Here is a 26,469-nt window from a genome sequence, read left to right as displayed (position 1 = left end):
TGAGTTATGGGGAGCTGTGTAACATGCAGTATGCATTCCTTCTGGAGAGGTGTCTAAATAATCATCTCATGGAGTCCACATCTGTAGTGTATGTGTTGCTTACAAAATATTCTGACAGGATCCAAATCCAGTAGGATACATTTTTCTTGAAATATTGTTGATTTACTGTTAATTATTTCTTGCATAGTGTGCTCTGTGTTTTTTAATACTGTAAGATAATTAGGTGTAACCTCTGTTTTTATACTTCTAGCATTGATTTGCCATCAAACATGTACATTATATCAATATATATTGATTATATGCCTTCAGAGTAATGAGGCTGAAGATTGTTTAGCTGGATGTACCTAGCTAACAGAAATAAATATGCATAAGAAGGGTGTTAAAGTTATCCCAATCATATAATGAATGTATAATCTTTTATATGCTGAGTGAATCAGGCACAGTGATGTGCAATTATACTATTCCATTCACAAACAGCTCATAATACCCCTGTAATGTAACTACTGCAGTACTGTTCATGCAACTGTCTGGTACAGATTCCAGTGAGAGGTGCAAATACCACAATATACTCTCCGGTGGTGGAGAATGAATTACCCCATAGGAGTCACACCTCCAGACAGGGAGAACAACTGGTTCTACAGCAACACTACTGCATAGAGTATCGTTAATAAGCAGACCTCTCAACTGTCCAGATTTTTGCCTTATATTTTTGGTCTTTTTCTTATAAAATCTGTGGCTTTCAAGCAAATCATTGAGATGATCTGAGGATCAAAGTCACTAAATAATGGCATACATTTGAGTCTCAGAATTCATCTTCTTCAGAAAAATGTATGGTAACACAAATCCTATTATTCTGTCAACTTTCTAAATTTATAAGAGCAATATTTAAAATCTGCCCCCATTTTTGGGCCTTTTCCCCCATTTTGTCAGGCTTTGTCCAGATTTGTTGCACTAAGAAGTTGAGTGATATGCTAATAAGGCAGATAGTTAAAGACATCCGTATGGTTTCATGACATGCCCATTTGCATATAGGAATGCTTGTCACATAGAAATGGGAAACAGCAAATCAGGAATATAAATGAAGACACCAGCAGGTACAGAGAAGATCTGAGAGTAGCTACCTAAGCAGTAATTCATTATACGAGATCTATTCTCCCTCTGGAGGGGTTTAAACTGAGGACAAACATAGAAGTATGGATTAAGTGCACTGATTATCAGCTTGATTTAAAACAGAAATAAGTGCAAAAAATGGGATAATGAAAAAAATATTGTCCGTCTTTCTTTTCCAGCCCGTCCATGTCAGCACCCTGATGAAGTATCAGAAGACTATATCTCCAGTGATGATACTTTCAAGAAAATCAGCGGGTTTTGTTCCTCTTCTCCCTGGTTTCAGAAGGTAATAGACTAACAATACTAATTTATTATGCCACAGACATAAGATTTTATGGCAGTGTTAAGAATTTACCATTTGGTGACACAAAATTATCACATTTGAGAGTTTTGTCATTTTATCTTTGACTGGGCTCAAAAGGACTTGTACATTATTGTCTACTGGCAAAGGCTCTTGGCACCCCCATAGTGCCTTTTTTAGGCAAAGTCACAAGGACAAGGCTCCCAACATAAAAATGTCATCAAAAAACAACCTGAAGGTTATGCTGGTAAATGCTAGGAGTCTTCACATGAACCTGCACTCACTGGAAGCAGCCCTCACCTTGGTAGATGCAGACATTTGTGCAGTCACGGAGATCTGGTTCAAGGCTGTGGAGAGCACCCCAGCCATACTGGGTTACACCTCCATCCACACGTTCATACCACAAACTGTCAGTGTGAAAACTAAAGGAGGTGGTGAATCAATATTCATTAAAGATAAATACACCTACAGATTTATTAAATAGTATGATTCCCTTGAGATACTTCAGGTGCAATTAACTGTTGGTAGGACACCTATTCAAGTAATTGCCAGCTACAGGACACCTCCATGAATCAGGACACCCACTCTGCCTATTTGGATCTATTTGAGTCTATCAAGATACATCCGAACACCATGGCTTTGGGCGACTTCAACTACCAATCCATTGACTGAGTAAATTACTTGTGCTCTAACTCATTTGCCCAAAGGTTCCTTGACTTCATTAACTCCAATGCCCTGGACTACATGGTTGACACCCCCACCAAGGGGCACAAACATCCTGGATCTGGTGATTACCAATATGGGGGCCTGCTGTAGCACCCCCACTGTGAGGTCTTTTCTGGTGAGAGTTGACTGCAAATTGGTCTTATTTGTAGTAACTATCACATCTGACCCCTCCTAGCAGCAACTAGACTGAAAAAGTTTTCTAAAGCAGATTATAACCTCTTACAGGATGGTATAAATAGCTTCACTATACCTCCCCCTCAGATGGAACTGGCAACTATGCTGAGTCCTGCACCAATGATTTATACAAACACCTGTATAACTGGATTGACTAGACCATACCAGATAGACCAAAACAAGATCTTCAAGGAAGAGCAAACCTGCCTGCTGGACAACTCCGATTTAACAGGCTTTACAATAAAAGGAAGAAATTGCTCTCTAAGAGTGAGAGGGAGCGGGCCCTAAACTGGAAACACTCCCTCCTCATCTTAAACAAGCAAATAATACTTCCTGTGAAGTCCTCCAAAGCAGATTATAAATCCAGATTAGCCTCCTCTTTTAAGGACAGTCATAAGGCATTCTTTAGTTACATCCATAATCTAAAAGGAAAGGCCCAGATTTGCGCCAAACTGTGATACCACATATACTGAGCCTATGGACATAGCTAACCTGTTAGCCGACAGGTTCTATGAAAACTTCACTCCCTTGCCCCTGCCACATGTACCCCATGACATCCCTGCCACCTGTCCCCTAGCTTGTATCTCTAAAGAACAGTTCATAAATGTCCTCTGCAAGGCCAGAAATACAGCATCTATGGGACTTGATAACATCCCTTGCTGCATCCTACATGGGCTCCAACAAGAATTAGCGACACCAATAGGTACTATTTTCAATCATAGTCTAAGCACTGGCTTCGTCCCAGCTGAATGGAAAATGGCCACCATTATCCCCTTGCATAAAGGTGGTGCTTACACTGACCCCGGGAACTATAAACCTATTACCCTGACTAGCCCTATCTGCAAGGCCATGGAGCGAATCATCATGGACCTTATCAACAAAGATATAGGGAATCTCCAAACACTTGACCCTACTCATTTTGGATTTAGTAAAGGAAGATCATGGCTGTTAAACCTGGTGAACTTCTTCGAGACAGTCACCAGGGCCCTGGACAAGTGGAAATCTGTGCATACAGTCTACCTAGACTTAGCCAAGGTTTTTGACACTGTACTCCACTCAGGCATCATTGACAAACTCACCCAGCTAGGTATCAGCCCTTATTTCATTACGTGGGTCGCCAACTGGCTCACTGATAGAACCCATATAGTCAAAATAGTGGAATCCACTTACAACAGCAGACCCATAAACAGTGGTGTTCCACAGGGCTCTGTCCTGGGACCTCTACTGTTTGGAATCTAGTTCTCTGAAGTACAAGCAAAAACTAAAGGTCTGTGGCTGACAAAGTTTGTTGTTGACTGCAAACTGGGAGCAGTCATAGAATCTCCAAAAGATGTCAACATCCTACAAGAGGGTCTTACAGAAAGAAAATGATTGGTGCCAAAGTCATGCCCTTAAACCTTTTAGTAAGGGCGATGTTCCTGCTAACTACCACATCAGTAGCAACACCCTAAGTATGCACTCAGTGGTGAGAAACCTGGGCATAGCAGGTTTACAGGTTGACAGGTTAACAGGTTCACCTTTGATCACCATGTTTCCACAGTGGTAAGAAGGGCATTCTATATTGCTCAGAAGTAATGGTATTGACTCCAGAAAAAAAGAAGTTTTAGCCTCCCTGTACTCTTCCCTCATCGGGCCAATAATTGAGTGCAATGCCCCTTTTGGTATGTACCTTTCCAAGTACCTGCAGCAATTGGAGAGACCACAAAGGATCCTCACAAGGAACATTCAAGGTCTTCAGCATCTTTCATATGTGGATCAGCTGAAGTCACTGTCACTTTATTTTGTTTCATACAGACTAGTCCTTGGCAATTTCTGCCTTGCATATAGAACAATCTCTGACCTTGCTTTATTGGAAATGCTGCATATCAGCAAGTCAAATGGCACACAGGTTACTCGCTCTAAAGACCTTAACCTGGAATGTGACATTAATAGTACCTGCTAGAGGGACAGTTTTGTCCCCCAGAGGCTACCACACCTTTGGAACAGAATCCCACTTCATGTCAAATAGAGCACCTTATTGGCCCTCTTCAAACGTATTCTGGATGATTGGATGGGTTACTGTAAATTCACCCCAGGGGTTCCACCTGTGTCTCTCTTGGACAGGGGGAACAGGTGCTGATCGTGGAAACAAGGGTAACATGGCTAGGCTTGTAAAGGCCCTAGGACCATTAGCCTTGTAACCTCCTATGATCCTATGATCCTGTATCAAATGTCTCCCATTGCCCACAGCTAGAACAGTTTCATCCCCAAAGGTCAACAAGTACATCACCAGCATACTGACATAATATGCTAGTGTCGCATGATACAGGAATATAACTTATGGTTGATTTAGTGTTCAAAGAGCAGATCGCAATAAGAGAAAATTATTACCAGCTATGATCTTGGGAAATTTTCATTTCATTGTTTTTTTAGCCCTTATTCATAAATCCTACATAAAACATAATTTTAACTTAGAATTCTAAAAATAAAATAAAATGAAGTTCAAATTGAAGTGACATAGTTCTTGGTTAACTAAGCAAAGCTGGACTGTAAACTTTTGGGGATACAAGGGATCCTCAGAGCATGTCAGGTTACTGAAGGTAAAATGCATTTGCTGAATCTGCCTTCAGGGAGTAAGCATGAATCCAGGCTCCTTTTCAGGATATTATAAGTAAGAAGTTAAAATGACTTATTTTTGTATACTAGATGATGGTCACTGTTAATGTGTCATCCAGACCCCATGTGTAAAATCTGAAAAAAGGAAGATGGTGCTGATTAAGTTCCTGTCTGGCAAAGAGACATAGTAGTTTCCTAAATGGTTGCACTTCAACATTTCTTAGTCAATAAAGGTATCATTTAAAGTGTACTTTTTTGTTTTTTTAAGGATGCAGATGCCAGATGCATTTAATTATACATGAGCTAGTGTTTTTTTTTAGAAAAGGTTGAGGTGTAAGATTTGTTAATGCTAAGAATTAAGTTTCCTTTAAATTGTGCCTCCTTCTAATGTGCATAGGAAAGGTTTTCACGTCAGTGTTCCAGAATACTCTAATAAATCTTTTGTATTCTCCTTCTCTTACCCTTAACTGACCATTAATCTCCAAATGCACAATTTAACCCATGAATTTCTCCTCCTTTGGTCTTGCCCCTAATATCCCCATATCACCCTTTGGAATACCTCCTCCTCCTATTGTAAGGGAATACCTGTCACTAACCACCTTTATCCACTCCACAAAGTGAGAGATATGCTCCAGTGTGCAGACATCTATAAGCAAGGATGGTCTTTGTGAGCTTAAGATGACTTCTGCCCAGGCAGCTGACATGAATGGCCAATTACTGTCTCTCACCAGGGCGTACAATGACTTATTCACATGTGCACATGGAGCCGCCTTGTGTCTGATGCAGATGGTGTCTTCAGTACATCTTCCTGCATGTTCAAAGGAAGTTGCTGGCATTGCAGTTGAACAGACTGCTATCCTGCATCCCATATGTATAAGCATGTGTTAGCCTCTCACTCCCCACCTTGTTGGCTCTTCCAGCATCCACATTGGTAGTCAGTCTTGGGTCATTTTGGCTGTTATAACAGTTTTATTCCTCTGCACCATGGAACCAGGGGGTGACCTAATAAGTGATGTTCAACTGTTTTTCTTGTTTTAGTCTCATTTATGATAAGAGAGGAGCTCAGTGTCCACTAAAAGCAGTGCCTTGTTCTGTTATCTAGTCTCAGTAGGATGACTTGCTTCTCATATTGGCTGGAAGGCGAAGGAGAAATACAAACACTGGTGGCAACAAGTGAGTTCTTAAAATACATGAGCTGATGAGAGATCTGCAAAGAGTGTCAGTAGTGGTGCAGCAGTTGTGTTGTTGCCTCACACCAAGAGGTTCTCTGGTTTGAGTCTCGGCTGGGGTGTCTTCTGTGCAGAGTCTGCATGTCCTCCCTGCATTTGTGTGGGTTTCCTCCAGGTGCTCTAGTTTCCTCTCATGTTACAAAGACATGTATCTGGAGCAGGCCTCCCCTGAAAATTGGCTTGTTCCAAGTTGGATTTCCTGATCAACAAATATTAAAAAAAATAACACGTGTTAATATAAGGGGTGTAAAGGAAGCACATTATACACATTGATGTAAGGGGTGTAAACAGCACACTTGGTGATGTGAGGAATATAAAGGACACACAATGCACATATTTATGTAAGGGGGATAAGGGTACACAGTACATGTTTCGATGTGAGAGGTGTAAAGGGTGCGCATTTTATATGATGATGATGTGAGGTGTATAAAGGGATTTATATTCTTTAAGACCTACATATATGAAGTAATAACTTATTTGGAAGTATTTTAAGTGTATTCCTTATTAGTTCAGATTTCTTTTCCCCAAATTAAGCATAATTAATAGTAATCAGTACAGTTATGTAGCTCAGTGGATAGTAAAGTGCCTTTGATGCATGAAAATGAAAAAAATGTAGTTTCCATTCCCACATCAGGTGCTCGGATCCATTTTCCCACATTAGGGGGGGAGCTGCACTCCTGAGGTGCTGTCCTTCAGATGAGGCATTTAACTGAGGTTCCATCTGCCTGAGTTTGTGTGAGCTCAGGATGATATAAATGATATCATGGCAGTTACAAAAAAGTAAGAGTTCATCATTTGAATATATGTTCTCAACACATTATGCACTTTACCATGCTCAAATATATTATTTACAGTCTTAGTATACTTTTTTTCTTTATCCCGCCAGTCTTGTTTTACTAATACCCACATCTTATTCACTTAATACTATTTTTTGTTCCCATTTTCGTATTGTACAAAAGGTCTTTACATCTTCCCTTCCATTTAAACCCTAATTTGGAAATTTTGGATTTTATCAACTTTCTTAATTTTTGTTTTATTCACTATACCATCTAATCTGCAGTACTGCATCCATATTCAACTTATGTTGATGCTAATTTAAAAAAAAATGTTTAATCTTTTGCCAAAAATCTTTAACTTTTGTTCATTTCAAAAATGCATTTTCAGTTGATTTTTTGTAGCATACAAGTTATAGTAATCGCTGTGCTTTTACTGGTAATCTGTTTAACATTAATATGTATAAAAATCAGAAAACAAAAGCTCAGGTGGGCCTAGAAGAATATGAAGCACCCAGTAAAGATGGCTGTATGCAAGTGTCTCACCCAACAACCATAGTGCCACTGAATGCTGGCATGAGACCATCACAGGACTTCATAGCAATGCTGATGATGAAAGCTTAGGAAGAAGAGCGGTTCAAATGGGTTACCCAGTTATTTACTGTTATAGTGAACTTCCCTCACAGATCTACTGCTATGATATATATCTGTACTTTTTAGTATTCTTTCCAAAGTATACAGTGTATTTCTTTATACTGATTGTGAGACTGTTGTCATAACACCATAGGTGTGCAGGTTCTCAGCCACATTGCACCTACAGTGATACTGCTTTTCACCTGACAGTACTGCATATGTTGTCATCCATTTTTAGTTCATAAAATAAAATACCATGTAGGAAAGGGCCCGGCACAGACCCCTGTGTCACTCCACTGATCTTGTGCTCTAGGCCAAGGAGTATTCCCTCAGCTGTAAGTATGTCCTGTTAAGTAACTTAAGATTCATTTAATTCGATAGCAGATAGATTTTTAACAGTTTTAACTCATCTGCATTAAGGATCATGTGAAATGCTTTTGCTAGATCCATTGATGCTGTGTGAATTGTCTAATCATAATGTGCAGCGACAGTTACTTGTTCAAAGTATGCCAAGGGTTTGAAAGCAGGATGTTATTCCTTTTATAAAAGCCTACTAAGCTTGATCTAAGAGCAAGAATTCATTCAACCCATTGTCTTACTTTAAAAATTAAGTGTGTCATACTGATGACTCAGTAACATGTCCTCAGCAGTTATCTAAATCTGAAGCAAACCCTCTTTTGTGAATATTAATTACCACTGCTTGTCACTTCATTTGTAGTAAATATCTAAATGTGGTTTAAATGTTTTGGTATCATATTTAGCTTATATAGGAAAGTCTGAGACATTTTCTAGTGGTCTGGTTTTATTCTAGGGGTATTAGAGTGACGTTCTGTGCTAAGTGATGTGTAATTCACCAGCTCCTAACTCAGTTTTCTTTCTCCTTTTTGTTATTTTAAAATTGGGGGTTACATATTTCAAAGAATATATCTTTCCTTGCGTTAGAAGATATTCTGCTGTCTTCTGTCAACGTACAATGATTTTTACTCATGTTTCTTCATTAGCTGGATAAAACTCACACAGACAATGGAGGCTGAGGGAATCAAACCTTGTACCATTGGACCACAGGAAATAGCTCATTAACAATGCCTTAATCCTCTAAGCCAACTGCCAGATGACAACTGTATTTGGAGCATTTTATGTTTTGTATAATCTGTTTGTGTTGACTTGCTGTGCCTGCACAAACATATCTATTGATTTACCAAGGATTCAGCAGTGGGGCTTACAAGTGCCCTTCACAGAAACTAGGCCTTCCTACTATCAGCTGTAGTTTGTTCTGTGGAAAGCTACTGTGAGACCAGTTTGAGCCTTCATACTGACCACTGTGAGACCAGCTTGAGCATTCATATTGGCCACTGTGAGACCAGTGTGAGGCTTCATAGGGACTGGCAATGAAAACTCTGTCTGAGGTGCAGCAAAGCACATGGGATAAGACCCAAAGATTTTCTTTCGTATTACTGTGACCCTTCCTTGAAGATCTGTTGTTATTGTGTGTTTACCCACATCTGTGCATTACAAAGGTCTCAAATATCCATGTATTAGTTCATGTATAGTTACTGTTAGTTTCATTTTCTATAAAAAACACAAGTTGTTTTATGTTGTATTGATGTAAATAGTGTTTATTTTATACTAATGGTAGTAAAAGTACTGTGCTGACAAAAAAGAATAGAGTGCTTATTTACAGACATCGGCATGATTTTGTTTTCCTCTTCTAACAGGAAACTGTGTGTAGGGGATTTTGCATAAATTGCTGATTTTATACAAGGAGTATTTTAAGACAAGTTTCCATTTCCTGACAGACATTTAACGTATACTCTATTCTTTGTGTTTCCATTTAGGCTGAACAGAGGAAGAGGACAGAGTAATTAGCTATTTGATTTAGAAGATCTCAAGATTTTGCTTTTCTTATAGATATTTAAATAGTGTGTGTGTGTGTGTGTGTGTGTGTGTGTGTGTGTGTGTGTGTGTGTGTGTGTGTGAGTGCATGCTTGCTCATAGGTGCATGACTGGGTGTTTGTATTTAATTATTTCCAATAAAGATTTCTGATAAAATAATGTGTCTAATGACTCTCTCTTCTCTCCTGTCTGTTACTAAACTCACTGTTTCAAGTTCTGCATTTTTTATCTTGGTGGAAAGCTTCTACCATTTTCCAAATGTTCACAGATTATGACTTCATTACAAATGTAGAACACAGACAAGCAGTAAAATTTGTCAAGTTAGTATGTTTTATTATTTTTTGGCGAGAGTGCATAGAACATCATGCAGTATTTATATTCAGTTATTGAAGAGAATAAACAAAAATTATATTCATTTGTTGACAAGCTGGAGAACTGAGCCACTTTGTAGTTTCCGTTTTCCAACTGCCTGAAAAATATGTCCAGTCTGTTATGAAGGAGCATGTATGTTACAGTTCAGTGCGATATATATCAGTATATTGGCTTATTTTTGGGTTCCTGATTTGCTGAGGGGTGTGTGTGTGCGCTTTTGCGTCTATCTCTATTTCTATCTATATCTATCTATATATATATATATATATATATATATATATATATATATATATATATATATTTACATTTGTTTACCGGGAAAATCCAACTAGACACAGGTCCTTTTTCAGCGGAGGCCCAGGGAGAAAAGCTCCACACAAAGAATGCATTAAGTACAGAATTAACAATAAAAAGTTAATAAAATTGATAGAAATGCAAGTAAACAATCCCAGCGAAAGCAACAAACATAAAATATGAGTAGCATAGGTACATGAAGGACAGTGGATATACATGGAGTAAACATTCATTTATACATAGGAGCATTGGTTACATCTGTGATGGCACATAACGAAACATTAGTATAATAGTAACAGTCACAGCGATGATGTAGTTATAAAGCTTAATAGGACATAATAGCTATGGCTGTGTGTATATATGTGTGTGTATATATATATATATATATATATATATATATATATATATATATATATATATACACACACACACACACACACACACACACACACACACACACACACATATATGTCTCCATAAGGTATATTTGTACAGTAAGTCTCCATGCATCATTCTCAAGGGGTGTAGTGACTGAACTTCCTTGATAGAGGGCCAGCAGTGAGTAGAACAGAAGTACTTGAGATAACAAATCTGAACAGGAATTGGCACTCTTAAGGAAAAAATAATGTAGGTTAAAAAACAGGATTTATGAGCATATATGTATATGATTTGAAAAAACAAGAACGTAAGAATTGCACTGTGCAAACACAGTGCATTATGTGAGGATTTTAACAAGTTCTTGTTTTTCATTACTGACAGAGTGGCTAATGAAGAGAAAGGTAAAAACTGGCAGACCAGTCTGAAGCATAAGGATCTTTTGTGGCAATTGAGGTTGAATGTTACAAAAAACTCTGTAATCAATGACCACATATCTATAACAAGTGTGCTAACATTATGAACATCTCAGTTCTAGGAAGGGTTCACTTAGATAATTTTATTCTACTGCTCTTTTATTAAGTATTCATAAGATTAGATTTATTGCAAATTAAGATTAATTAGTGTAATCTATGCATAGTAATTTCTATATGCAATATTTTTACTTACTACAAATATATTTTTATTATATATTTTTGTAGTGGTATAATGAGAGGTTAGGTATGTGATGTGTCATTAATTGTTTGTATTCTAGTGATTTACTAATTCAGCTATTAATTTTTCTAAAGATTGAGTTTGGTGACATGTCACTAATCTGGTTTTATAAGTAGTATGTTTGTAAGCTTTATGTTTCAAAAACTGATTTTGCATTGCATTGCCCTTGATTACATAGAATGAATGGAGTGTTTTTAAAAATGTTGCGGTGTGGTTGTTAAAATTAGTTTCTAATGAAGCCATATACATATAGGGTGAAAGTGCTAAATCTCTAATTAATAACATTTAAATTGTTTCCTGGTGACTGAAGTGGACTTTTCTGGTTATCAATTAGAAACTATGTACAGGCCAGATGTTTAGCCACCAACATGAGTAGAGATATGAAAAAGAGAATATCTTTGTATGTTTGTCAGGGTCACAGTGCAGGGCAACATCAGACACATCCAGGCAGAAAGAGTGGGATTTCAGCAGCCGAAAGCCATACTTGATGATGACCTAGGTTTCTTCCAGGGCACAGTTGTAGCCACTGACTGCCATGGTGTGTGGAGTTCTGGTGAAGTCATCAACCATGGCTCTGGGGAATATCCAGTGTTGTGAATAAGATGCCCTTGGGGAACGTCGCCACTTATAAATCATTGATAAAAGTCATATGTGTGCTATATGTGGAAGTCATTGGCATTGCTTGGTTAGCCTGTAGACACACTGCAGATAATACTATGTTTATTGCAGACCATCTGGCAGTTAATAGAATGGCAACCTTTATGGTTCACATCCCTTCTTCCCAGTTCACTCGGTGGGGCATTATTTCAATCTGGATGCAGTCTATGGCCCTAATTTCCTCATGGAAATGAGTTTGTTTGTTTGTGTCTTTTGGCTTTTCCCAGTTAGGGGTCGCCACAGCAGAACTCCGGTCCGCTAATGATTGGCAGTAGATTTTTACGTGCTGGCTTGCCAGGCCTAACGCACAACCTTCAACGAAGGAACTCCCATTCACGCATGTTGCCACACAGAAGCCGCTCTAACTGAGAATCAAACAGGCAACGTCTAACTGTGAGGTGACAATGCTACCCCAGCACCACCACCGCAGTCTTATAATGTAAAAATAATACATGATGCCGGCTGTATCCTCTGTGGTATAGAGAAACCACATGCACTCCCCCAAATGCTGTAGCATGGCACCCAGGAATCAGTTCTTGTATCTATATATCTATATATATATATATATATATATATCTATATATATATATATATATATATATATATATATATGTGTGTGTGTGTATTTCCAGGCCACACATACCTTTGTATTCAATGGTATATGTAATCCACAGCTGCCATACACCTGCAAATGAAAGTGACATGTTTCAACCAGTGCCTGCATTATGACTGTATCCTTATGTTAGCATTCAGCAGTATCAATGTAAAAGAGGTCATGAAATGCTAAGTACAGTCAGTTGACACACTGCTTCCAAGAGCAATGATTTGCAGGCCTGTCACTGCTAATGTCAGTTTCAGTCTGCTGCATATACACATTTGCTAAAGCTGCAGCTACCTCTAGCTTTGTTCCATTATTCCTTTGTTATAATACCCTGATGTTATAGTGGTCAACTTCACTGGCAATGGTACTTCCAGCTGTGGATTTTATATGTTTCTGAATCAGTCTGCCATATTGTTTTCTCTCGTTTGCATATACCTAGTCCAGGGGTCTGCAACCTGTGGCTCAAGCTCTTCCACCCCTCAGCAGTGGCTCCTTGTAGCTTTGAAAAATAATGGCCACTCAGCCGCACAATACACATACACACACAGAGTGATTGAGCGATGGACTTTAAATATTGCTCTTATAAACTTATAAACTTGCTAGAATAACATGATTTCTGTTGCCATGTATTCCACACACACAGCAGCAGTCAAATAATCCTCTGACAGCAGTGCCATCTCCTGAAAGGTTTCCATATCTCTCAAAATCTTACCACAAGAAATCTGGACAGAGCCACAAATAAAGGGGAACAAAGGAACAAAAATAGGGATGGACTATAAATATTGCTCTTATAAACTTAGAAACTTGCTAGAATAACATGGTTTCTGTTAACATATATTTTACAGACATACACACGCACACAGTTACCTCTCAACTGTGCAGATCTTTGCAGAATGTCCTGACTTTTGCGTCATATTTTTGGTCTGTTTCTCATAAAAGTATGGTTTTCTGGCAAATCATTGAGGGCTGAAGTCAGAAAAAATAGGCCAACATTTGAGTTTCAGACTTCATACCCTTCAGAAAATTCATGCCAATGCAAAATATGTTATTCTATCGACTTTCTAAGTTTGAAAGAGCAGTATTTAACAAGTGTCCCTAATTTTGGGACTTTGTGCCCCACTATTTATGGCTTTGTCCAGATTTCTTGTTCTAAGATGTTGAGAGATATGACACACACACACACACACACACACACACACACACACACACACACACACACACACACACACAAACACACTCTGAGAGCGATCGAGCAATCCCAAAAAAGGAACAAAAATAGGGACGGATTTTAAATATTGCTCTTATAAACCTAGTTCTTTTATATTTAGGATAATAACTATACATAAACTTTATACACTGTGTTATCTTCATTTTAGGGGTCAGATAGGTTTTGTGGTTCCCGAAGAATTCTATTTCATGTGAGAGGGGCCAGAATGGCTCTTTTGATAGTGAAGGTTGCAGACCCCTGACCTAGTCCTTCATTGTACTAATGTTGCTCATTACCATGTGATTACACCTCCATTTATATATACTGCTAGTAACTATGCTACTCGGCCTCCCCTGCTCACATTCAATATGACAGAGAATGGCACACACCTTGCACGTCTCCTCAACTTGTACAATTACCAACCAGAATATGGCCAAAGTTTCTGAATCCCAGCCATTGTACAATGTTATACATTTTAATACATTTTCCCCAAAATTATGTTTCTGAATCCCAGCCATTGAACAATGTTATACATTTTTAGTACATTTTCCCCAAAATGAATCATAGACATGTATTTATTTCGATTTTATTTCACTGTCAACTCACATGCTTGTAAAAAAAATATAGTAAAGTGAGAGAAGCAGGAATGATACATTTTTACAAAATTAGTGTTACTTTGTAGATATGAAGAAAATTATTACCATTTGTTTTATCATCACAAATAACAGGAATTACTTACTTGTGGGTAATTGTGGATTCCTAATACCCTTGCCATTGCAATAACATTTATGACTTATCTAATATCAACAAATAAATAATTTTCATTGCAAAGATAATTTGGAATGGCCTCATTTAATCCAGGAAGGAAAGCATCAGAAATTGTGTTATATCAGTCTTAATTGCCAAAATCTAGGGTTATGTTTGGTAACAGTGTGGGGCTTTTAATAATTACTTCAACAGCAAATATCATTATGTGGACAAGTGTATAGAAATTAAAGTCAAACAGAAGAAAATCCAAAACATGCTTATGCAGATTAATTTGTTATAAAGTCAAAATGTAGATCTTTAGTGAACTGCTACAAGGATAAAAAACATCTCACTCATAACATTCACAGCATTACTTTTGTGGATTCTTTTATTGTGGTCATGCTTATAGTCTAAACAAGTTATTATACCAGTCTGTTATGGAACTAAATTAGACAGTACACATGGGTAACCAAGTGCAGTGTTAATGAAGTTGTTACTGCAGGTTGTGATGTTCATCATTTAATGCTGCTCTTTAAAGGTTCTTGCTTAATTAGCTAAACTAAAGCCTAAATGTGTATCTGTATGCAGGATAGTATAAAATAACAGAGAATTACCGTTTTGTTTTTCAAGTTTTACCCAGTGTGTAAAGTATAATAACAGTGCTAGAATTTGTCATTTTCTTCTATTCAATTAAATTAATACTTTAAATATGTCACTTGTGGTACATAGTGTTTTTGTTTTTATTCTGCACTATTTAGGGCTTTTGCACAGCTATGAAGACATATGGTGAGGTCACTCACACTGACATAACGAGTTTCATGATAGAAGTTGCATGTGTATTGTAATTCGCTTCCTTCTACTACAATCCTTTAAATTTGGAAACTGGAGAGATCACTTCAATCAACTTCAGGCAGTATATAAATAGTGTTTTCACAGAGGAAGTAGATAAAACTGAAGCACCTTCTCAGTGTGACTACATCTAGATGATGTACCATCTACTGCTTGGTTCTGGAAAGTCACTCCCTTATAAACATGAGTGTTGCGTTAGCAATGGGGGTGAGGCAGCAGTTCTATTCCACACAGGAAGATCTAGGAAACCTCTTTGCAGTTACAGGCTGTTAGTCTTATTTCTGTCCCAAGAAAGGTTATAGAAATGATTCTGCTGGGTGTTATTAGTGAAGATTCTAATTTCATAACTGGATCAGCACTGAGGTGGACACAGGCAGCCTGGTGAACATAGTGCATTTTGACTTAAGCAAGCACTTAATACAGTGTTTCTATGGAGATTGTAAAGGAGATCATAGGGGGTTTAAAGTGATGAGCTGGATTTGGACAAAAAGGGAACCTACTCACTTTAGATAAGAAGCTAAGTATGGTAGGCAATCACATGCAGAGTTCTGCATCCAGCTTCCCTGGTGTGGTTTACAGGTAAATCCAAATGACATCAACTGAGATTTAATGCAAACAAAAAAGTGAAAGTGTGCACTGTGTCTGCAGCTGTCTCTAGAGATTGCCCAAAAAAAAAAGAAAAGTGACCAGGTGGACACAGAAGGAATATTATCTGAAGGTTATAATTTCCCTGAGGATGAATCATGCATGCAATATGAAAGGGTAGCAAGAGGGGGAGGAAGGGCATCAGGAGATTACGAAGCATAAGCTAGGGTAGAAAATAGGACATGAAGAATGCTAAGCTCACCATCTCAGGTAGGATACTAGTTAGGGCAAATAAATGTCCAGTTAGGACAGAGATTAGAAAAATCTAAGGCTATTACAAAGTTTACAAAGCAACATTATCAAAATAGTGACAATAACATAGGCTGTGATCTAAGGAATGAATTAGGGAGCTTGGTACACACAGTGCAACTACAACAGAGAAGGGAAAGTTTGCTTGATAATGCTGACCTACAGGAATTGGAATAACTCATAAATTAACTCAAAACCATGTTCACAGGTGACCTACCCTGTCCAAATATTGACCGTGAAACCTGTACCACAGCTAGTGTACAAGTACAGAGATTTCTGGACTTTGTCAATGTAAACACCCTGGAATAAAGAAAGTACCCACTAAGGGAAACAACATCTTGGATATTGTCTTTACTAATGTGGTGGCATCTTGCACTATCCTTTGAGTATTTTTGTCACTTGTTAAGTCTGACCATAAAGACATCTCCTTCAAAGCAAAACTGAAAACAGAGACCCCTTCCACCCAAAATACCTTTAACACTTTCTGTAAGATAAACTACCTGCTCCTATGTGATACATTGGAAAGCTTCAAATCCCTACCAAACCTAGTTAACTTTGCTGAGTATGTGGAACTGCACACTACCACACTAAAGCAACATGTAAAGAGCTGAAGCAATACAGCTGTATACCCTGTAGGGTAGCACATAGTGCAGGGCAAACCCCAGAAGCAATGCCTATGTTAGAACCATAATAATTCCCAGAATGATAGAGGCCTCATCAGTTAATTAAACAAACATGTAAGGAGCTGAATAAAATCCACCTAAGCGATGTTTGAGGTTAAAGTAACCACCCACATCAAAGACAATCACAAGGCCTTTTTTGGTTATGTTTGTAATCTCAGAAGCAGAATGCAACAATGAAAAGCAATGCACTGAGCTATTTGTGAACAATGTTACCTATACTGGGGCTGAAGATATAATGAACCTAATGGTCAATAAATTTAGCTCTAACTTTACTCCTCTCTCCCCTCTTTCTATCACACAAGACCCTGCCCAGAAAATGCTAACAAATGCTAAAAAGTCTGCATCAATGGGTCCTGAAAATATCCCTGGATGCAACTTAAATAGCATGAAGCGCAATCTAGCCACTGTCCCAACAACATTGTTTAACCTTAACCCATATTCAAGTTTTGTACCAAGTGAATGGAGAATATCTGCAATTATTCCCTAGCATAAGGGAGGACCTTCTACAGACCTTAGGTCTGACCACCCTGATATGCAAATCCATGTAAAAACTTATTATGGAACTAATCAATAAGTACATAGGAAATCTTCCAACACTGGACCCATCTCAGTTTGGATTCATCAAGGGCAGTTCATGCTTACTTACCGTGATGTACTTTTTTTGAATATGGCAACAAAGCATTGAATGAAGAAAAAATGGTACGCACCACATACCTCAATGTGGCCACAGATTTTGACACAATCCCCCACTCAGGCACAGAAAAAGCAAAATAAACTGGAATAAACCCCTATAGCACATGCTGGATTGTGAATCGGCTCACAGATAGGACCCAAGAGATCAAAATAGGGAAAGCTACCTTCACAAAGAGACCAGTAACCATTGGAGTCTTGCAGTGCTCAGTGCTGGGACCTCTCCTCTTTGGCATCTACTTATTTGAAGTAAACGCCAATAGCAAGGTGTTTGGTTAGCTAAATTTTCAGATGACGTCCACCTAGGAGCAGTCATTGAATCCTCAAATTACTGTCATCCAGCAAGAAGGTTTATCACAAACAAATAACTGGTCCAAGAATTATGGACTGATTCAAAATGCCAAAAAATGCATTATTGTATCCTTTGGAAAGCCATCTATCCCAAGGAACTACTAATTTTACAATATGCCTCCTGAGAGTCGACCCAATTGTTTGGGATTTGCAATCTTATGTAGACAGGGACTTAATTTTTGACCAACATGTCCACTGTCATAAGAAAGTTTTTCTATATTATGCAGCTTATAAACAAAGGGATTGCATTTAGATCTAGAGATGCCATTTCCCCCCCTTTACTCAGTCCTCATTAAGCCAGTCATTGATATGTATAATGCCCCATTTGGCAAGTAACAACAGGAATGCCCACAAAGATATCTTACTAAAAGGATACAAGGCCTAAACAATATGTCCTACATGGACCGACTCAAAAGTCCTGACACGATACTCAGTATCCTTAAAACTCCTAAGAGGTGACCTTCGTCTGGCATGCAAGGCATCCTTCAAATCAATACTTATGGATCTACTGCACATCAGCAAGTCAAACAGCATCAAAAGTATTCACTTTAGGAATCCAAACCTCTTCTGCAACATCAACAGAATGGTTTGGAGGCTCAAATATATCTGACAGATGATATCACTGCTTTGGACCAGATTCCCCATCCACATCATATTCAAATGCAACTTTATTGTATGGATGGGTAATAGAACATTTATCCCAGGACTTCTACCCTACACTAATGGACAGAGACTGCTCCTAAATGCTTTATCCCTAGATTATCTCAGGTATTATCTCAGTTATTCCATCTAGGGGTAATATATTAATTATCGACCATGGGATGGGCAAGACTAGTCTGGTACCAAATAATTCAAGCACCAAAAGGGAAATTGTCTAGGATTAAACTATCCCACAAGAGCAGCTAGCCAAGTACTTATCTATGACTCTATAAATATCACATGCAATGCATAAGAGCTGTGCACTTTACAGGTACCATGCCAAGGTAGTACACAGCTCACTGTATATGAGTAAGTAAATATGCACTGGCAGTGCATGCATCCATGCAAACTGGCTGAACACACTGTAGATTCAGCTAGAAATAGTGGTGCTCAATTCAAAGTTGCAGAGCAAAGTGCCAAACAAGTAAGCAGCTATTCAGTGTGATCATGTGACAAACATATAATGGACAGCAACCCAGCAATTATATTAGAATGCTCAATGCAGCAATTATGCACTGCTCAGTAACAGTGCCACACTTGTACCAGGGACAACCATACCATTGCAGAGCACAATTGCTGTGTACTACCCTAAGCAGGCAGGAGCAATTAAGCCACAATAGACAGGATGCTACAAGCCCGAACCAGCTGTGATATTCAGTGCCATGGGAATGTAGGATACCATGAGTGGGCCAAAAAATAGGGTAAAATACATGTTGTGCATGGAAGTGTCAATTCTAGCAAAAATAATTTCCAAAGACTAGCAGGAGACACTCTAGGTCAGACAGATACACCATTGGTCTTTCACCATTAAACTGAATCCTGTGCAGGAGAACTTCAAGATACCAATGATCCAGGCCAAGATGGCACCACTGGTGAAGGGTTTCCATGTCACGGCTGGAAAACATGTAATCAGAGCAACCAGTGACTCCACTTAGTGAATGAAGACATGTAGCAAAACAGTGCCATTTCAGCTGAAAGTTAAGTGATGAATGTATAAGAGTGGGAGAGAGTTTGTTACTAGAGACAAATACTAAGTGAAGAGTGAAGTGAGTCTGAATGACCTGATGAGTTAAGGCAGAGGGAGAGGAGGTAACTGTTGGATGATGGTTTACACATAAGAAAGGCTGGAAGTAAGGATCAGTACACAACCAGTGCAAATACAACTGTGACTTATAATTAAAGCTTTACAAAGTAATAAAGTAAAAAGCAGGGGCTCAAAAATAAAGGATCTTAAGCTGCACAAAAGGTGTGGAAGCATAGGCGCCATAAGCTGTTAAAGACTGGGGGGTCGGAGAGTGACAGGGGCACATAGTGAACTAAAAAGGGTAATTTTTTATAACTATTTGCTACCACAACATAGGTTCACGTGGAGGACATTTTAAGCTTATCCAATTCCCTTTTGGTGCTTGAATTAACATTTTCTGATTGGTCTTAGCTATCCTCATGGCTGATAATTGTATATTAGCCCTAGTGAGAGCAACTGTGATCATACCATAGATAATTTGAAGGGGCCATGTAAGGGATGCAGGATTTAGGAACTGCCTCTATCCATTAGAGGCATGAGGGGAAATCCTGGAGTACATTTTCTATTACCCATCCTTAGATCCAAGTTGCATTTGAATATGGATGGATGAGCTTTGCATTATTTTTACGGATAGTCTGTTCTGGAACAGTGGTAGCCTCTGTGATATATATCCATCTCTCCACAACATTCAGTTTAGATACCTGGACTGAGTATTTCTGATGCCATATGACTTGCTAATGTTCAGGAGGTCCATCTGTATTATGTTGGAGGATGCTTTGTATGCCAGACATGTCACATCTAAGCACTCTGTAGGATACTGAGTATAGTAATAAATCTTTGAGGTGGCCCATGCAAGACCCATTGTTTAGGACTTGTATCCTTTTAATAAGGTATCTCTGAAGGTATTCCAATTGTTGCATGGGGCTGGACAGATACATGCCAAAGTGGGCATTATACAAAATGATTGACATAATGAGAGTTTTGTAAAGGGGGACAACAACATCTCTAGATCTAGTCACAATCAATTTGTTTATAAGCTGTGCAATATAGAAAGGCTTTCTTATGACTCTGGGCACATGTTGGTCAAACATTAGGTCACTGTACACACAAGTTTCCAAATGCCAAACAATTGGATCAGTTCTCAAAGGGCATTGTCATGATTTTGACACCAGTTATTATTTGGGACAAATCTTCCTGCATGATGGTTAAGTCATTTACGAATTCAATAACTTCTCCTAGCTTGCAGTCATCTCAAACTTAGCTGGCCAAAGCTCTTTGGTATTTCCTTTTACTTTTGAGATGTATATGCCAAACAGAAAAAGTTGCAGCACCGAACCCTGGGGGACTCCATTGGTGACTGGTCTCTTCCACTGTTTTGATTTCCTGCATCCTGTGAGCCAAGTTGGCAATGTAGCTGGTGATGCAAGTGTTTGCTCCTACATTATTCATCTTTTGTACTATACCTGAGTAGGGGATTGTGTCAAAAGGCTTGGCCAGGTCAAGGTAATGTGGTGTGAACTGTTTTACCTTCATCCATTGCTTTGGTAACAAGAGTAAAGTTTAAAATTTGCCCATGATTTTGAGCCTTTCACACTTTCCTCTGGGCTGTTTTCAAACACATTTTTAGGGCCATGCATACATGTATGCATTCCTTGATTCACCTTTCTGATTGTATTAAATTATATTCCTTGTATAATACAACACACTTGTTAGACTTAAGTTAGAGCGCATTTTAAATGTATTGTTTAAACATTTTTCCAGTAGGCAATGAAACAAAAATGCATTAACCAATAATGACAAAACTGCCCTATTCAAAACATTTCCATCATAAAGGTCTACTTCCACATACAACTGCATTTTAAATTTAATTAATATTTTTCCAGTAGGCAATGAAGCAAAATGCATAACCAATCATGACAAAACTGCCCTATTCAGAACATTTCCATGACAACAGTCTACTTCCACACACAATTGCATTGTAAATTTATTGTTTGAACATTTTTCCAGTAGGCAATGAAGCAAAATGCATGCACCAATAATGACAAAACTGCCCTATTCAGAACATTTCCATGATAACAGTCCACTTCCACACACAACTGCATTTTAAATTTATTGTTTGAACATTTTTCCAGTAGGCAATGAAGCAAAATGCATGCACCAATAATGACAAAACTGCCCTATTCAGAACATTTCCATGATAACAGTCTACGTCTACACACAATATATAAATACAAAATCACAGTAGAGTGTAAGCCATAGGCATGTTGCACAGCTTCTTGAACTTATTTTCAATGGGGGGGGCAAAAGGCCAAAAACCAGAGACACATTTTAAACATTGCGGGTATAATTTTGGAAAGTTGTTTGCATAAAATGTTGTGTTACCACCATGCATTTCATTGCCAAGTCTTGAACCCAGAGCACTACAGTCAGAGCAACATACCACTAAGCTAAATCAGCAGTTTCTTCAGACAAGAAGACAAACTTAAATGGCTATCATATCATTTAATGAATTCAGTTCTCACTTTTCACCATAGCTCTCAAAATCTTAGCACAAAAATGCAGAACAAAGCCAATAATGGGGGAATACAGCCCCAAAATAAAGACACATTTCAAATACTGATTTTATAACCTTAGAAAATTGCTAGAATAAAAGCTTTTGTTTTACCACTCCTGCAAACCAGAAATTCACAAGTGATGGTGGCTAGGGACTTTAGGCTCTTTTTTCCTGTTTGAGCCTGATTATCTCTAGCCACCAGATGTATCATGTTGGGGGCATTCACACACACACACACACACACACACACACACACACACACACACACACACACACACACACACACACACACACCTAGCTTACTTGCTCTGATCGGGCAGTATATTCAGCTTCTGAAAGTAAGCCCTTTCTACTCTGCAATTACAGTCCAGATGCCACAGCTCCACACTGATACATCCCTTTCCTGCACTTATAGTCCAGATGCAGCTCCACTCTGATAAAGCTCTTTCCATTCCTGGCATTCAGCAGCTTCTGAATAATCCTGCTTGTAAACAGACATACACGCTGATATCCTTGCCGTTCCTGCTTGTAAACCGAACATAAGTGCTGATGTCATTGTGGGCGTGGCAGCTTGCATAATCCTTCCTGCTCACAAACCAACATCATTGCAGCAGTTGGGAGGCACGGAAAACAAATATAATGGGATAGAGTCTGCAAAAATGTGGAGGGACTCCCCTCTCCCCTCGCTCTACGGTTCCGGCGCCCATGGGTGAAAGGGCAGACGATGGTATAAGTGATAAAAGGGAAGAATGAATGTGCAGAACAATCTCTGAGCAGCTTGAAGAGATTAAAGATTAAGGAGCTTGGTTATGTATGACAAACAAAAAAAAATGGACTACAGTACTGCAGTAGTGGAAGATGAGACAAGAAAGGAAGAGAGGTAGATATAGCCATCAAAGTGGACTAAAGGCCTGAATGTACATGGAGACCAGAAAAAAACGAAATATAAAGTCACAGGAAAGTGTTTTAAAAGTAAAGTGAGGGAGAAGTGTGGAGGATAGTATGTAGGGCAAATCAGGAATATAACTAATTTTAAAGAAAATAGATGCTATTGCAGCAGATGTAGGAGGCAGCAACAGGAGCCAAGGTTGAACACCTGGATAGGGGAGGTTGAGAGACATGAAAATGAGCTTTCAAAAGGTAAATCCAGTTTGGGTAAAACTAGTACAAAAATAGATAACATGGAGAATAGAGGTTGAAAGGACAACATCAGAATAGTAGGAGCGGCTCAAGTAGCTGTTACGAAATTTGTAAAGACCTGGTGCATAGATTTGGTGAAAGAAGTGGAGTCTTGTATCCACAAACTAATAGACTGCACATGGGATGATGAAGCTTATTAGCAAACTAGACGCTAACAGCAGACATGTCATTGCTAGGATGAATCACCAAAATAACTAATTGGAGGCACATGAGTACAAGTAAAGGAGGATTTTTCAACCTTGGTGCACCAGAAGAGTGGAAATGAAACCAGTATTGTGACAGTTGAAGAGTGGAGGGACAGTGGACAGGACAATGCTATAACCTGCACTTATAAGAATTAAATGACAGGGTAGGGTTCATACCTCTTTAACTGCCCTGATTTTCAAAGAATGTCCAGAGTTTTGGGTCATTTTTGGCCTGCACATCATAAAATTTGTGGTTTTCTGACAAATCACTGAAGACTGAAGTCACTAAATAATGACATGCATTTGAGTTTCAGATGTCATATCCTACAGAAAATTTATGGTAGCACTAATCATGTTATTCTAGCAACTTTCTAAGTTTGCAAGAGCAATATTAAAAATCTGTCCCTAGTTTTGGGTCTACCCCTTATTATTTTAAGCTTTGTCCAGATTTCTTGGGCTATGAGGTTGAGAGGTATTTGAGGATTGAGAGTATGTAATGATGCTGTCATAGCAAACAGGAATCTGTCAGATTTTATCTAGATACAATGAAGGGAACAAAAATGGTGGGAGCACTCACCCTTAAGTGAACGTAGAAGAGGTGGACATTGCACTTAGGATGAAGATATGCAGTACTGAAGCAACAAATGGTACATCTTTCTTAACAGAGGGAATTATTGTTACTTCAGTGAGCTGTGGGAAGGAAAGCAGAAAACAAAGCCTCTTGAAAGTAAGAGAAGAGGGTGACAGGTCTGAGTCTTTAATGTGTGTTTTAATAGGAGCATCTAGGGTAGTGCAAAGTTCCCCAGAAAAAAAGGTTAAAGAAAAGGGGATGAGGGAATTGTTCAGGGGCAGTCTCCCTTAAAGCCTCAGAAACAAACAAAAAAGACACTTTCTACAGACCATCCAAGGTGAATTGAGAGGGGGAAAGCAGTAGAGGAATGGTGTGTTGTGGAGGAAGTGACCCAGAACATGCCAGGAGCAGAGGAGGTGAAGGAGGTAAAAGCAGAGACAGGTCCAAGTTCAAGCAGATGGTGGGAGCATCAAGGATTATAAGCTGGTTCATAAAAAGCACATCAGGCTTTGACCCTGCAAGGAGAGCGAGGCATGGCAGTGGATGCCAGTAGGTGTGGGACCTTATGGGGAAGCAGGCCAAATCCTGCTTCACTCTGTGTCATTGTCTTCTTTATGTATCCACAAGGTGGGAAGAAGGGAGTGGTTTGAAGGAAGAAATAAGGTGATCATGGGAAAATGGAGGAGGAGGGTGTGGCCAGGATACTAACAGGTTAACAGCACACTTTCTTAGCTCTGCTATCTTGGTAATACTTATGACAGAAAATTTTCAAAACTGGAACATCTAAACATTTGAAACTCACTGAGTAACCTCTACTATAGTCTTTTGGAAGTCTACATTGGATTGCTTTATTTTAATTATTCGATTTTCTGTCTACATTCAAGCAGAAAGGGCTCTCATTTCCTCTTCAGAATAAGTTATTCAAAGAACATTTCACAGGACCAGATAATGAAGAAGGAACTACAAACCTTACCACCTACTATGCAGGATCTATCTCTGAAGTTTGACAAAATGGACAATAAACTTGACTCTTTTAAATAAAAATGTACAAAACAAATGGAGCAGTTTCAAGAATTAATAATACAACATAAGACTCAGATTGCTGGAATAGAAGAGACTGTAAATGAAATGGAAAGCAGGCATACTGAAAAAGAACATCAGCTTGATTTTCTCTCAAAACAAAATACTTGTTTACTAAATAAACTTGATGACCTAAAAAATAGGTCAAGGAAAAACAATCTGCGTATTTATGGGCTACCAGAAACGACTGCAGGAGACAGTATGGTAAATTCTCTCACAACCTGGCTACCAAATGTTCTGAATTTACCTGAGTCTCTTTTGTATGGAATTGAAATAGCCCATAGGTCACTGGCAATACCCTCACCTTCTAGTAAAGCAAATAAAAGTCCAAGATCAATTATATTAAGATTTATTTCTTCTCAGGACAAGTAATTAGTGCTAAAAACTGCGTGGTCAAACTTTCCTGTCAAATTCAAAGACAATATAATAAGATTTGACAATGATTACTCATCAGAGGTAATCTCTAAAAGAAAGGAATGTCTACCCTTAATAAAAGAATTGAAGAAGAGACAATTCAAGGTTCATTTACTATTTCCTGCAGGGCTTAAAATCTTTTTTCCAGATGGTGTCAAAATCTTTAACACATTGGATGCAGCTGTATCTTTTTTAATATCTCATAAAACTTTAAATCAAACAGAAGAAATGGACTGGACTGGAAACATCTAACAGAGAAGAATTAATGGAAAACACAGATAAAAAGAAGAAGAGATGAAATAACAAGTAACTTATAAAAAAATTATTTTGCATATTTTCTTCTTTTATAGAGCACTCGCATTATTCAAAGGGAACCACACTTTAATTAAATGTCAAATATATGAAGCTTCCTATCATATACAACAACTAAAAGACTACAATCCCAAAAGGGAAAAAAGTTAAGATGTTTTATTCCTATTTATTTGCTTTCAATGTTATTACTTGACATATAGATAATGCTTGAACTAGTAATCTACAGATAACTTAACATATTTCAGTAAAGTAGGTGATAGTATAACACATAAAACAAAGCAATGATTTATCTGCTTATACCAATTAAAAGCTTGTTTTGCTGGCATAATTTCAAACAAGTTTATAAAATAAAAAAATAGAAGGAATATAAAAGAAAATAACATCTGAGCGATACATCACGCTGTATGTTCTTTAGTGTACAGTAGACATAGAGACTTAGATACAGCTTAAAGAAAGCAGTTAAATGAACATTTAAACTGTCTATTTGAAGATACAGAATTAATATAGATTTCTCAAGATGATCTATGCTTTCTAAAAAAAGGTTATGTACTTATGTCTTAGA

This window comes from Protopterus annectens, chromosome 9.part0, assembly GCF_019279795.1.
Source record: "Protopterus annectens isolate FY-2018-M chromosome 9.part0, PAN1.0, whole genome shotgun sequence".
Classification (NCBI taxonomy): Eukaryota; Metazoa; Chordata; order Ceratodontiformes; family Protopteridae; genus Protopterus; species Protopterus annectens.
Note: the sequence above shows the minus strand (reverse complement) of the source record.